Source organism: Phalangium opilio, unplaced genomic scaffold (genome assembly GCF_054372755.1).
Source record: "Phalangium opilio isolate 3A_F unplaced genomic scaffold, DU_Popi_V2 ptg000082l_1, whole genome shotgun sequence".
NCBI lineage: Eukaryota > Metazoa > Arthropoda > Arachnida > Opiliones > Phalangiidae > Phalangium > Phalangium opilio.
Window position 1 is genome coordinate 163,631 of NW_028324189.1, and position 13,368 is coordinate 176,998.

At 38.2% G+C, this 13,368-nt stretch overlaps 1 protein-coding gene across 3 annotated transcripts in view; it reads left to right on the forward strand.

Annotated features, from left to right (window-relative positions):
* Positions 1-1,044: 1,044 nt before the first annotated feature.
* Positions 1,045-13,368, forward strand: part of tau (microtubule-associated protein tau) — a 33,804-nt gene continuing 21,480 nt past the window's right edge. For 2 of the 3 annotated variants that reach the window (XR_016370921.1, XM_089847218.1), the window contains exon 1: positions 1,047-1,433. The gene's annotated coding sequence lies outside the window, so the exon portion shown is untranslated. Of the gene's footprint in view, positions 1,434-13,368 lie in introns of all 3 variants that reach the window. The other variant, XM_089847219.1, reaches the window with a different exon arrangement.

Here is a 13,368-nt window from a genome sequence, read left to right on the forward strand (position 1 = left end):
GTAGGCGTACGATATTTCCGTCTTTTGGTCGCCATCTTCCACCCGTTTTTAATGTGTACCAACCTCCCAGGATGGGCAAATATTTGTTTTGATGGATTTTCGTTTAAAAACGGCCGTCGTGGAAGCTTCCCCAGAACCGTAAAGGTAAAAGGCGGATATTAAAAATGAAACTATATAGGTAAATTGCGCTTTAGGGCACGATCTTGGAAAATATTGAGTTTTATTGTTAAACGAAGCCATATTCGAGTTAAGACTGGAGAAATTTTCAACTGGCATGAAGTGCATCGGAATATGGGAAACACTACTTCGGTTTTGTTGGGCTATGTTTTCACGCTCCCAACTTAACACTATTTTAGTTATTCCAATGTTTCCACCCCACAATTCACACTGTTTTGGTTCTTCCAATGTTTGCCCCTATATTTGGTTCTTCCAGTGTTGACCCTATTTTAGTTCTTCCAATGTTTGGCCCTTCTAAATGAAGACTATACTTTGGTTCTTCCAATGTTTCCACCCCTCAATTCACACTGTTTTGGTTCTTCCAATGTTTGACCCTATTTTAGTTCTTCCAATGTTTGGCCTTTCTAAATAAAGACTATACTTTGGTTCTTCCAATGTTTCCACCCCTCATTTCCACACTATTTTAGTTCTTCCAATGTTTCCACCCCTTAATTCCACACTACTTTAGTTCTTCCAATGTTTCCCCCACCCCTCAATTCCACACTATTTTAGTTATTCCAAATTTCCTTTTAAATGAACACTACACGCGCTTGAAACGTTTGACAACCCCGTAATAATTCACTGTCAAATTAACACTATATTTTGTAGTGTTTGATTAGCCCCGAATTAACAGTACCGTAACCCTCGACGCCCCTAGCTCCATTAACACTGCATGCGCTGACAAAGCTTTCGAGTCTGTCACGCGGAACCTCCATTAAATATGGAATATAATAATTTCGCGTAGTAGGCCTATTAGATGGCGTTGGTCGCGCCAGGCCCGGTTAGATATTTCTCTGTACTCCGGGTAGCCCGTCGATAACCCGTGGAAAAAGAGGGGAAGAGGTAGGAGAAATTCTCCTATTGGCGGAGCTCTCGTTTCCCGGCTGATTTTGCCGCATTCCAGGCGAGAAGCGGCTGCAGGATGTGAAACAGCTGAAAATCTTCCCGGCTTCCCGAAACTAAAAACTTTTTTCCCTTCTCATCCGCCGCGTTAAAACGTCTCGCAGAGTTCGAGGTATTTTCCAAGAAAAATAAATATATATCCCCGATTTAAAGAGAATCTCGATATTTATCAAAAATCTTTTAAAATATCGATACATCGCGTTGACCCTCGAGTAATCGCGACTTAAAGAAGGCATCGGACCCATCGCGGCGTCTAAAAGTAGATCGGAATTGGTAATCAAAATCAAAGCTCCTCTCGAGCGGGAAAGGACAAGGTAAGAGAGAAATCCCATTTTCCCCATCCCTGAGGAGCGTATCATTTTTATCCTCGTTGGAGAGAAATTTCTCAGTGGTTTTATACGAACGTTACTCGCTGGTGTACGAAATTTTTAGATAAAGAGAAAAAGTGTTTCATTTACCTTTTTGTTTGATCGGATATGTATTGAGGCGCAGCGACGTACTGACGGAATTAATCCCTTATCGCCGGATGATCTTTATTTTCTGTCTTAGGAATGTCTCGAAATCCACCATATGCCTCGTTATCCTGACGTCGTTACTACGCAGTTAGCGACTCGCGGTGCCGGCGGTGTTAGACACCTACAAGTGTTTTCACGGAAAAGCTGGCCGGTGGGGGAAAACGAATGGTATACAGTCTTCTATAGTCTAATTGCTCCGACCGGTCGACGACGCTGCCCTTTGATAATCTTATCCTCGCCTATTTCATCCCCCCTTTATCTCCCTTCCCCTTTCCTTAATCCTCCATCCCTTTTGACTTCTCAGGAAGCGCGGACCCGTCACGTTTTCCACCGCCATATATCACTGCCTTATTTCCTTGTCATGGAATTCAAATTCCTTATATCGCGCGGCCCTGCCTGGGAATTTTCGCTTTTAAAGAAAAATGGCTTTTTAGCTTCTATACTTACCATCTACATCGAGTAGGGTGCCGCTGCTGGGTAGATCAATTCTTTGTAACTGATGGAGACGGATTTTCATCCAGATGGAAGATGAGGGTCAGTGAGGGATGTGAAAGTTGCTCGTGTCCAGTAAAAATAATCATTTGTTTTAAAGATTAAGTGACAATTTTTGGCACTCCCGCGGAAGGATCGTGTTTTGGAGATAATGGGTTAGAATGGTGATTTTTAAAATTAGTTCAACCCTTTTGAGAGGAAGATTGCTGTGTTCTAAATAGTCTCTCTTACAAAAATCATTATTTATTTCAATATTTACAAAGTAGAAATCACAACCTGTAAACAAATTTAATTTTTGTGTCCATGCTTGTTTGTTTGTTTTTTTTTTTAGCAACAAAACATATTATTTACGTGTCTGAATTATTCGGAAGAAAATATTGAGTTGAGTCTATTTAACATTCTAGGAATTTCATTTCCAGACGATTCAGATCGATGACGTCACAATTACTCAAAGCACGCAACAAAGTCGTAACTAAAAATAAAAAAATACTAACTTAGTATAAACAGGCAGGCACACGGAAATAATTGAATCAACCTGGAGTATTTACCGTGTTAAAAACAGAAGTAGTGTCTATATTTAGAAATGAAGGAAACTTTTTGACTTTTTTGAATATAGCGTGACATAGCAAAAATATATCTCTAAGGCTCTTTCTATGTTTAGGCCTAGTTTATTAAAGGTTTAAAATATTCATACATATACTCTTAAAACGAATACAGTAAATTTAATCGTTTTCCAAGCTATTATACCTGCACTTACCGTTAAAGGTAGACATTAGGGAACCGTCCTTATCGAAAAACACCTAAAATGTTTACTGCTATAAACTTTATATTCCCATCCCATATTACACTCTTTTAAGTGGTTTTTTTTCAAATGCATTCTGGGAAATTTAGTCCTGGTTTTTTGTTGGTGGGGAGATCGTTTTATGGCTAATTGCGTTCCGGCATTAATTTTCTCGATTGCTTCTAGGTTTCTCTTTTTTTGTTAACCCTTGGCTTTCAGTAATGCAACATTAGACGATACGACCAAGCAACGAAATTTCGCGCGCTAATTGAGCTTCCAGCGTGAACTTAGAGAAAATTACTATATTAGTCGAGTACTTTGCCGTAATTTCGTCAAGAAGTTTGCGAATACTTTAGTTTATTAGTGTTTTGGGTTTTAGGCTTAGGATGCGGTTTACGTTTCGCCCCTTTAGTAAAGAACTTGGCTGCGCCGTAATACACTTGGACTTTTCGGTCAGCCTACTTCCAGGGGCAAATGAATTTTATGGGTTTTAAAACTAGATAATTTAGATTTTACTGTGAAACTATAGTACGTAATTTAGATGTTAGTGTGAAATTATAATAAGTGATTTAGATATTAATTTGAAATATAGTAAGTAATTTAGGCTTAGGAGTTAGGACCCGTTTTGCCTAGCGCCCCTTCAGTAAAGAACTTGGCTTCGCCGTAATACATTTGGACTTTTCGGTCAGCCTACTTCCAGGGGCAAATGAATTTTGAGGGATTAAAATTATATAATTTAGATTTTAGTGTGAAATAATGATAAGTAATTTAGATATTAGTGTTTATTTATTTATTTATTTAGTTAAAATTTTACCAGATTTTTTATTTTCTGTACATTTGACACTGCGTGGTTTAAAGCGTACTTCTGCAACACAAATCATTAATGAATGATTTTAGCAGCCAATAGACCAGGAATAGACTTTATGACGTCATTATTCAAGTGACCTCTCCTTGTCTGGCTTCGAGAACGAGTTGGTATTGATATTCAAGCGGGCGCCATAAATTCAATGTAAATTGTAAATAGACCTATAGATTTTGAGAATACATTTATTAAGCATCTTCAGATCTTCAATTAAGATTATCATGAACTCGAGACGATAGACCGTTGATTACAGACAGTATAAATTAGTCGTCTTCTCCAGCCTCTTAATGTAAAATCCGCCTTACAATATTTATTTATCGAATTCCGTTTGATTTTCAAATAAATACAAAGGTATGTCCTGTACGCTCCACACACAATAACAATGTTCGATATTCCAATGGCACTTATAACTAATCCAATATAAGTTTATCGATCTGATTTAAAATAGCCGATAGCCACACAACTCTATAGAGGTCCTGTAGATTTTCGTATACATACACTTTACAGACAATTCCGGATACTATTGTTATCTATAACGGCGTTTTCGGCTTTTATAAATTGAAATGCCGTTCTTTAGGGAATTTCTTTGTATTCTCTAACACAAAGTTCAATATTTGTTCAATGAGGGCGTCTTAGCTATATCATGAATTACTTTAATTCTACCTTGAAAATTTATACTTTTAAGAGCTTCTCTTCTTGAACTGGATATAAATATTCTCGCGAAATTACTATCCTTTTCACTCGCCTAGCTTATAAACGCGATATTTTCAGTTTTTAATGCAGAATCGATATTGCATCCAAGAGTTACTGGTGCTAAATTCCACGAAAACATTCTCGGTTAAATTTCTTTAATTCATAGCGGCTATATGACCGGAACTGGCTGGCCCTTCCTATATGCCTCGGACTGTAAACTCGATTTATTCTAGCATCCTTTAAAATGGGTTGAGGCTAAACCTTTTTGATATTCTTCTCCTCGCATGGAAAACCTCGTGAAAACCAATTCAAAGAGGAATTTTTCACAGCTTTTTTTTACCTTAAGTTTAAAACCAAAGCACGAAGTTTTCTTCGCCTGTTCGAGTGCTATTCTTTTCATTTCCACTTTAACTTCCGGTCCATTTTTCAACTCTTTCTCTTCCTTTTTTTACGGTAACGAAGATAATAGGCTTTTATTCCACAATAACGTATTTGCATTTGAAGTGTTTCGCTTTCTCCTTCTTTTTGCAGCCGCTTTGTTTGAAAAGTTTATAAATTGAAAAGGTTACTTTATTTGATCTTTACTCCGTCCGTTGGCTACTTTAAAGAACAAACGCCATTCATTGAAATGCGGGTTCCTTCGGAGGTTCACCTTCGAGGCTAGTAGACCGTAATGGCTGCTAGCTGCTTCCATAATTTGGAATGCTAGCTGAAAAGAGTGTATAAGAAATCTAATACAAGAAGTTTGGTGACGTAGCGCACCGGGGCAAAACCTGGAAACAGAGTTTGCATGTTTGTTTTCCACATATTTAAATAGTTTTCCTCCGCTGTCTTACCAGGCTTTTCTTTTTAATCAAAATTTGCTGTAGTTAACGGTAATAGCATAGGGTGCTGTTGGTTAGCTGTGTCATAGGGCCTAACTATCACCCCTTTATGCATTGTAAATAATAATAAGTCTTATATAAAATATAAGTTAATTAGATTTCATCGATTCGACATATTTTTTGCAAAAATAATCATTCCTAATTGCATTGAATATATCTTCCTTCAAATCATATTTAGAAACTTTATCCTTTTTTATCAAAAAAAAAAAGAGGTTACATTATTAAAATATTTATCTTGAAATTGATCCTATTTGAGGGGTAGCGTCTAATAGTCTTATACGTCTTCAGACCGGCGAGACACTGATCAAATCCTTCTCCCACATCAAGGGTATTATCTAGTTAAAGTCTCAGGAAATGAGCTCTTCCTTTGCTCTAGGGGCTTCGAGTTTAATTTGGGGGAAATCGAGCCTGTACGAGTTTTCTTCAACCATCCTGTTAAACTTCAATCAATATCCCTTGAAAAAAAATGGTCGTTGCATCTTAGGGTGGAGGCGGGTGAGGTTAGACTAGCCGGCGCCTAGACCATTCTGTAGTCTGCAGCCTTCTCCTTGAGGTAATGACCACTTGTATAGATCTGTAGGTTAAGCAACGACCTAGAAAAATTAAGGTATCATCCTGACGTTATTCAACAATTCCTCCCATTCCTACTGCGTGCGTTTTTACCGAAAACAGTCCCTATGTAATAACCTTTGTCGGAGAAGGTATAGAAAATAGAGGATGTGCATCCTGTTAAAGAACAGTTTGGGGGCTTCAATTACCTGTCCTTGTTTCGAGGTTTATTTTTCCATTTACCTTTTGAAGGATAAACTTCTCTTACGCGTACGTTAAATTATTTTCAAGCCATCTACACTTCTAGTTCTTATACGAAATTGCTTAAGTTCTATAGTACGTCCTTGGTTGAGACCCATTTTGATTGTTTCTTCCCAAAGTGTTTTAAAGAAAGTTTAAGGAAGCCAAGTTGTAGATGGAAGTGGTTTTCGTCTTAGACGATTTCCTTACCTTGAACAGTTTAACTTTAAAAGAACTTTAGTCAGTTACCATGAAATGAAAAAGTTCCCTTTCGTTGTTCACCTCAACATTATCATTAGATTTTATCCACAAACTTTCTTTTTAACAAAATAATTCCTTGGCTTGAGTACTGACCCAGGAACTAGACATTCTAAAAGGTTCTGTTCTATAGAACCAATCTTGAGTTCGGTTTAATTTAACAGAGACAACTTGTCTTCTTTAATAAGTCAAATAGTAAGACGTCACCCAATAATCAATACACGTCGAGTTTGTAGCCATAGAACTCCCACATTCCTGAGAGATAGGTCCGCCTTTAATAGGCGTTTCCTTATAATCAACCCTTTAAATCTTGATTTAATAACGTCAGTTACCAACTCTACCTTCCTTCGCCTCTCCAGTATCCTAACACAGGCCAACCTGGTCAGAGATTGAATGCCTAGTAACCGCAGTCCGCGAAATTCGATAAGAATTTGGCCCAAAATTTTTATTTCTTCATGACTCGGGTCCAAACGTTACGTTGTCAAAGTTTCCTGCACCGAGTGGGTTGAAAGTCATTGGCCAAGTCTTAATATTCGATAACTCTGGATTTCTATAGACCATGAGAGGAAGGACATTTATATAAGTTCCGCTTATAAATTTCCAGTGACTCGGAAACGTTTCCTCGGAATGTCCAGTCTCTCGAAGGTCCTCCCTGTGGCGTGACAGCTAATCGAATTGGCCAAAAATTGCTACAACGGACCTTTCCTGATTCCAACCATGCTTGTAGAACTAGAAACCTTTAGATATAGAGAGAAAAAATTGCGGAAAACGGCAATCATCGGCAATTTTGGTCACCCCCCCCCCCTCTTCCTAGTTCTTAACATCCCTTTCATTCGTTTTATCTTTTGGTACGACATTTTTAAATCCTCGGACGATGGTGGCTATCTAGTGGGCAGCTTCCTTTTTGAAATATATCCATCCCTAAAGCTAAGGGACTAGATTTTTCAAAAGACTTAGGTTAAAATTCTTTTCTCTTTTGAAAGGTCTTTCATTTTCTGAAGGATTTTTAGCTACCGCGTAGATACTGGGAAAGCAGTTTTTAATTGGTCCGACGGTTTTGAAAGTTCTAGACGTAACCCAGACAAAAATAAGTTGATTGAATGTAGGAAGTAATTGGAAACTCTGCATTTTTGCTAATGGGCGTTGGATTTCTGTGGATAGGTAGTCATTGTAATTGATCAGTTCTATCACCTTATTGTTAATTTTGTTTTTCATCTGTAATTTCTAGATAACGTAATAACTACTATCTGTAACTGTACTCGCAGTTTATAGTATAATATTACTGCAACGATCTCCAGACAAAACAAGCCCCCGAAAACTCCAAAAATTCACCTATAACTAAAATTAGACCACACCCCAAAATAAATATAGAAAAATAAATTTAACCCATATTTCACTTGCATTGGACCTGAACTATGGCTGAACTTCCTACATCCATAATTTTATAACCACGTCACGTTTTAGGTATGTGTTAATGACACTTCCTCCTTCATTTCCTACAAACCCCCTTGCACTTGCCTGCCTGGCCCAGACGACCCTGCCCAAATGACATTTTGAAATATGACAAATATTTTATTAAAAAAAGTATATTTCTGAATCCCAGGCTTGCACAGCCAAAAAAAAACACCCCACCTAAAAAATATTAAACTAATCTTAAATCCTCCCCCAAAAACCTCGATATATCATTGGAAAAAAACGCCCATTCGCGCGGGCAGTTGCTTGCCACGAAGTTATGTCGTTAGTCAGACTTCGATTTTTAATATCGTTATCGACTAGAAACGATGAAAAAATTTACAAATTAGCGGTTTTGGTATCCGGTCATCACATAACCCCCCCCCCTCTCTTTCGCCCCAGTTTCCTATCCGGCCTATTTTTCCTTTTGCCTCGCGGTAATCAATTGAAGTTAGGAGTTAGTGAAGCCGAGTCCAAGCTGTCCGAGAAGCTAAGGCAACTTCAGGGATTGGAAATTTACAGAGTCGTCTCTTCGCGGAGTAAACCTGGGTGATTATGTTAGGGTTAGGAACCCCTATCGTACGCCAGAGGTCTATGTCAAGAAGTTTTAATCTTCATTGTAGAACAACGGCGAAAGGTCATAGGTCATAAGCGTGTATCGTGATTACCCGCTTGTATGTCGCATATTATATGCACATGGTATGATGGAATTTTTTTTTCTTATATAGAGCATAATTTCACTTCGAGTGATCATCTTCAGCTTGGGCTTAAGGGAGACGAGGTTAAATCTAGTATACTCGTGAGACTCCGTATCTCATCCATTAGCCACACCCTTAATAGGGGAAAAGATGGGCGATTAGAGATTAAGGTTTTTGCTACAGGTAATTTAATGCTGGACTAAATACGCTAGGTTGAGAGAGAGTTAGGCATTTTTCAAAAACACTCCTAGCCAAAATGTGTGTTAACGGAATTTACTTCTCAAATTTCTGATTGGTTGTTCGCAGTTGCTATGTACCATCGTGTTCAACATAATTCAAATTGTAGGCACGTAAAGGAAAGTTTGTCTTAGGTAAATTTTGACTATTTTCGAAGGTTTCTTCGTTAAAAAGTGTATGTATAGATACAAATGAGATACTCAATTTAGAGTTCTTAATTGGCTAGCCAATTAAACCAAATTAAAATAATACACCCTACCACCCTCGTCTCATTAGTTTTAAAACTTATTCGTCCTTTGTCTTTTGAATAAGAAAAGCTGATATCCCTTGGTAATTCCTCGAATTTCGATTTGTTATTTAGTTTCTTGACTTCAAATCCCATTTACGGAAATTCCCCGAATAGTTTAGTTAGGATAACGAATGATTTGGAATTTCTTTCTTATTCGTTTTATTTATCGTTTGAATTGAGCAGCTTCTAACGATCTTTCGTCACCATGGTAACCCCGGTAATATTTCCTTTCAAGATGCCATCAAGATGGGGCGAAAAAATGCCCTCGCCTGGAATTATGGACCATTTCATTGATGATATGGAAAACGCGGTCTGGTTTCATTTAAAGGCCAACTCTCATGACTAAAACCAGAAGTAAGATAAGGGACTAGAAGTACTGAGCTAACCAAATTCTTCACTTGGTGATAGTGAATATTTTTGATAAGGCATCAACGGTTGGCCCTCTGGTAGCGGTTTCTGAATTTTCCCTCCAAAACGTGAGAGGCTCGCGGCGGTAGACGGCCCAACTAGATTCAAGCACGACCGTCCGTGTTCCGCCGCTTTAGGTTGAGGGGAAGAGGGTAGGAAATGTTTTTGGAAGCGGCGAATAAAATCCTCAAATTTGTTCACTAGTGCCAGGATCTACTACCAATGCTAGAGCTCTTTACTTCTAGTCTCATCTTACTTCTGCTAAAACGTAACAATGTAGTTTCGTTTAATGTACCAATAGTCAGATAAGAGTATGGAAGGTTTTCTATTTCAATACAGGTTTATAGAAACTGTGACTGTACCTTGATCAATTAACAAGCTTGTTAAAGGCGTAGAGATGGTTTTTTCCGTGCTAGAATCGAAATAGTCTGTCTCATTATTCCCTCTTCTTTAGCTCACTTTATTTATTAGGACTGTCGTCGGCCGCTGACAGCAGCTGCCGGACGCTTTTTGGCGGATGTTTGGCGCCCAAATAATCCAGTGCCTCGCGCGTGCATTTATTAAGACGTCAAAGGTGACACACTTAATCAATTCATACTAGCCCGATTTTTGGCACCCAATTTTTTTTATTATGTTTAGATTATAAAAGTATACTGACAATGCCCTTGTCAGTTTTATTAAGGGGAAAAAATGTATTAACCTCCGAATTATCAGTGAAGTTACAGGTTGTTTACTATAAGGACTGAAATATTAATTAAGTCGCGTTCAAGGACCCCTAGCTTAAGAGGGGTCGTGTTTAATATTAAATCCTTTATTATATTATTAAACTATGATAAATAATGAGACTTGTCTAACCTTTGTTGTCTCAAACCGGGAGAAGGAAAATCGTGGGATATTTTAATGATATCTTTAGGCTATTAGGGTAAACAACTTCAAATTTGGTTTTAACCCTAGTAATCCTTACGTATAGCTGCAAATTAAAGCATTCAGTTGGCTTCAAAATTTGTGTATTTTTGGTCAGGGTTTAGTTCAAATTTTCTAGCCACATTTGACCATGGAGGAAAAATGGAAGGAGGGAAAAGCGTATGCTGTTTCTCTACCAATCCTACAGTCCTTCCACCCAAAAGTGGTAAACACTCGAAGGCGCCTGAAGGTTCGTTTGTCACGTGACCACTCTTTACCAAGCTGCGAAAAATACATTTCCAACCCACCCCATCCTCAAGCTGCGAGAGGGTTTACATCAAAAGCCTGGCAGTCTATTCTTCCCTTTTCTATTTTCCTCCATGAAATGACAAAGTCCACCAAACTGAAAAGCAGGGGGTGTAGGGCAAACTTTCCCATAAACCTGGGACTATCTAATTTGCATATTTATCAGTACTTCAGGGAACATAAACCCGGGGGGGGGGGCTGGATATACAAATCCCTGGGCTATTAAATGGATGTTGCCCACCTTTATACGAGTTTATACGCTATACTAAAATTACGCACGTAAAGCGCATCTTTTGTTTCCTACTCGAATCTCCAGCTTTTATTAACCCTTGGTCATAGTAACTTGAGAGTGTTTTAGCAGAGATAAAATGCTTGTATTTAGTACGAACTTCACTGTCAACTGAAATGCGCCGAATCAATTTTAAGACAATTAAAAGATTTATCATGACAAAACGCGGAATGTTATTACGAGATTGTTACCCCCACTTTCTCGTGTCTATTTGTAGTAAATTTTGGCCGACAGAAGTCTCGTCCTTGCCTACCTATTACTTGTCTTTGGGGTGGTCCATTCCGATATTACCCAGGACCCCAGTTAAGCCTATTGAAGCGAAAGGAACTTGGGTGAAATTCCTTTTGCTTTGACTGCGAAGCGTACGTGTTTCTAGGTTTAATGGGTGTCCCCCTTTTTTAAAAGCTGTAATTAAGACTCCTCTTTCCTGAAATTATCCCTTTTGCCTCGGGTTTAATTAGGTTTTTGCGATTGAACTCTCTGACTGTGGACTGCGCTGAAACATTTCTAAATTGTACATCGTCCTTGTTTTGGGTTTTGATTCGTTTTGGCGTTTGTCCGAGCTCTGGGATTTTACAGCTATTATACGGGTTTCGCTTAATTAAACATATAGCTGGTTTTCCAAACCACCGTAAACAGGAGGCGTGGTTTAAAATTATGTCTTAATTTTTAAACCGGAAACAACGCTTAAAAATTTAATTTCATCAATGATAATTGCTTAATATTAGAAATAATTTTAAATATTACGAAGCAAGGAGTTTTAGTAGTGTCTTGCCTTTCAATATTTAATAGTAGAATTTATGACGCTGGTTTTTGAAATATTTAGTTTAATTAAGAGTATATTTTCTAAGTGGTTTAATATAAAATGATCCCATTCCTAAATGGTTTTAGAAGCGTTATTTATAAACTTCCGTCTATTCAGGTAAAATTAAGTTCGTAGCCGAATTCGTCGGAACTAATTTTGGTATCTATTTTTGCATCCCTAAATCCATTATACTCGCATTCGCGAGAGTACAATATTTACTCGTCTTTATACAAATTCTCATTTTCATTACGCCCTTCTTGTCAAGCACAAAACCATCCAGCTTAATTTATTTTTCGGGAAAAAAAAGAGATAACAATTGCCTATATAGAAAAGTTGTTTCTGCACTTGGCAGCTAGGCATGCCAGTTTTCTCCGTCTTTTAGAGAGCATCTCCTATAGTATATTTTTCCTATTCAACTGATAATACCATTTGAATATATACTAAGTATATTCCAGAAGTTTATTATTATCAAAGTTATATATTGTACCATAAGTATGGTCAAACAACAATGAAGAGCTACGTATAGTTGGAAAAGAACTCTTAAAACTTTATGTTAATCCGCTTCGGAGTTACCAAGATCCTTCTCCACTCGGGAGCCAACCAGAAAAAACCGGATTTTCTCTCTATCATGGGCCAGCCCTTCTGGACGATTAAATAGGCAAGGCGCTCGGCGGCGCTTAGCCCCGCTCGATTCGAGAGCTGCCCTGGCCAAACCCGGCCAAGAACGTTAAAGAGCCCCTTCCAAAAGAGTGAACGCTTAAAGACGTTACCGGTGTACGAGGGGAGATGGGATGCTGAAGAACCATTATCGAAACGGCTGGGTTTCTGCGCCTAGACAGTCGTACTTGACCCTACCCCAATTCCATTTTAAACCCGGGACGCGTGTTTGTACCTAGTGGCATACGGTGTTGTCCCCGAGTACGGTTGAACCCCCTGTTTTCCTCTCAAGAGCTAGCTAGACATCGTCGATCGATTTAGCTTACTTTCTAGAAAGGGTCTAGGGACGATACCATAGAAGATACGAGACACTCGAAGCTGTCTTTATATCCTTTTTTTGTGACAGGGGGACATTTGAAGTTGTCTTTCATGGTTTATTTGCGGTATGGTATACATTCTTCATGGAGAACCATATTTTCTGTTCATTTTAATGGTCAAATGTGTACGTGCCCACGAGATACGGAGATGGGTGTTGCGCGCTTGAAGTCATTTCCGTTATTTTACACCTTCACCGGTACCACGTCCATGGAAATGTCTGTCATAAATCCCTATACCCAAGAAAACCTTTTAGATAGAGGGATTTTCTTAGAATTCTATGATCTTCTAAGCTCTGATTTAATGAGGCTCTAGCTGATATAATGACTAAAGGTTTATCTTTTTCTTGGAAAAGTGCATGGCGAAAACAATATATAGTTTTGATGTAACCATGTTGGTAATTAGTTTTTCTTGACCCTGTAACCGAAAGAGCTTTATTTTGAACGTCTTAGATTTTTCGTTCATTAATAAATAACGATATTGTTAGATTTTCTTGGGAGTTACTACGCGATATGCTTGTATATTATCATAAGTTTATAAGATATGTTACGTGATA